We start from the raw sequence: 2520 nt of genomic DNA on the forward strand, positions 1-2520 counted from the left end.
CATTACGATAATTACTATAAAAATCAGGCTTAACTGTCCTTGACAATCGAGGGCAAGTAAAAAAGAAGTATTGGGTTAAGTTACTTAATTTCTTGTTTTTCATATTTATTCTTTATTTATTATTGTAAAAGTACTAAAATCTAAAAATATGTATCTTTTTAAGTTATTTAAGACTAGATTAGGTAAAATAAGTAATAATAATGTAATTCAAATGGTTCAAAAGGCACACACGCGAGCAACTTGTGGGTAATGTAATACGATAGCGTAATGTGAGCTGCATGTTCCACGAGGAATTTACAACATATAATGGCCTGGATAGTAGTTTGACATGGTCCAAAGGGTAATAAAACAATCAAAATTTGATTATAAATAGATGTATAATGTTACAAACTTAGAGCTACTTAGGATAAATGAATGTATTTCATGTTACAATTTGAAGTCATTCTAGAAAGAAAAAAGGGGTAATTTAGGTTTGTTTCAATTTTTTTTTAGTAATTACGAGGTCAGTCGAATTGAGCAATCCTGTTTTGAGATAGAGTAGAGAAAATAACAGATAAACAATAAAGTTTTACTGAAAAAAAAATCGTTTGAAATGCATTTAGGGCATTTTCGTGATTACACGACGGAAATTTGAGGTTTTTGAGATGAGGAAATGTACTTTAATTTTAATATGAAAATTACTTTGCACACCGATTATTTAAAACAAATACTCAATATATGCATGGACAAATCTTTATTTTACTGTATTAAAAATACTTCACTAAAAATATGATTTTTTTGTATGTTAAAGATTTGTAATATTAACTGAAAGACTGTCAAATTTTGTGAAGATATACACACTATATTGAAAGTTAGAAGTATTAAATCTATAAAGACTAAACGAGCACAAAAAGGTCACATGGTCAGTCAAATTGACTGAGCCCGTATTGAGAGAGTTAAGGGGCTGTTATCACAGTTGTATACAGGAAAAGTAGTCGATTTGATAAACTTGGTAAGTATTTGGGAGTAGATAAGCAACACACCTTGCCAAGCTGAGGAGGCAAACAACTGAACAAAGTATATCAGCAACAGTAAGAGACAAACAAGATATATGTCCAACAAAACAGGGCACAGGGATATATAAATCCTATGCCTGAGAGATTGATGTGGGGGATGGGAGCACCAAGAAAAACCCACTTTTACTGGACAGTCACCAAAGGGAAAGGGGTTGGAGCAAGTACTACTTATGAATGTTATAAGAATTCTGGCAAATTAAAGCGTATTATTATGTAAGTTGTGTTGTGAAATAGGAGCCATGGAAAGTCATCCTCACACACTAGATGGATCATAGAAAGCCTGCAGAAAGGATTGGTGTGCTTTGGATATGACAACCTTATGCAGGAGTGTTTTGTAAAAGTAACTATGCTTGCAGAGCTACTGTCAAAACACAGTTGTTAGATAAAGCAAGACCAGATGTAGCAACATGGACTTCCACTTGTTGAAGCCCTGAAATCATTTTGATATAACATACTCAACTTCTATACAAACATTGTAAACTTAGTTGATGCTCATCAACTCATTTCTTTTGAAAGTTTATTTTGCCAAATGCATTTGTCAAAAGTTCCAGCTGTGAATTGTAAACAAAAACACAGCAAAAACTGACAGATTTATCGATGACCTATACATGTACCTGTCATAATGTTTTCAGGTCATGCTAGGTAACAATATTTTTTCATCAAGATGAATTTGTATGTAATAAAATACTATATCTTATCAATAAATAATAAGTTATTTTACTTATCTACATTGTTTGAATATGATAAACCTAACAACAGACCAGGATATGTGTCACATTGAGTCACCTGGATATTCTGCCATAATTATGTACCATACTCTCTAAACCTAACTGTGCTTACCGGATGTTTTGTCATAAAATAAAATTTGCATAGCTTTCAAAGAAATAAAATTAAACAAAAACATTTTCATGAACAAAGAAAATGTGTAAAAAAACTATAAAAACAAATCAGATATCTCTGGTTTGTTCTTGAGTGTAATTTTCCCACAAAATTTTGTTGTTCATCATTGCACGAGCTACCTACATCTACTCACTTTCCTACAAAACAATAAATTACCTCTCACACCATTTTTTTCACTGTACATTGATGTACGTAGTTTATAATCTGCTCTATCCAGTGGTATTTAAATTTCACCTGTAGCTTTTTCAAAACAGAGATTCATTAGTGATTTTTCAGATCACATGTCATGAGATCATAAAAGGGTGTGAACAGCAGGCAATATTAATTGAATAAGAGAAAAAATAGGAAAAGTCACATGAGAAATGAAACCTTGAGAATTAAATACTCTCAAAAGATGTTATTTTTTTAGTAAGTATAAATCTGGGCTTTGGTATGGGCAGAAAAATGATAAAAAAACACTGATCTGTGTTGTATACATGAAAGACTTCTCAAAGCTGTGGAGAAATTTTGTGTGTGTGTGTGTGTGTGTGTGTGTGTGTGTGTGTGTGTGTGTGTGTGTGTGTGT

General features: G+C 31.9%; 1 pseudogene; it reads right to left on the reverse strand.

The window, feature by feature from the left end:
- LOC106478707 overlaps window positions 1–2520 on the reverse strand; it is a 28254-nt pseudogene that overhangs the window by 9317 nt on the left and 16417 nt on the right.

The sequence above is a fragment of the Limulus polyphemus genome, unplaced genomic scaffold (genome assembly GCF_000517525.1).
Source record: "Limulus polyphemus unplaced genomic scaffold, Limulus_polyphemus-2.1.2 Scaffold242, whole genome shotgun sequence".
In the NCBI taxonomy this organism is placed as follows: Eukaryota; Metazoa; Arthropoda; class Merostomata; order Xiphosura; family Limulidae; genus Limulus; species Limulus polyphemus.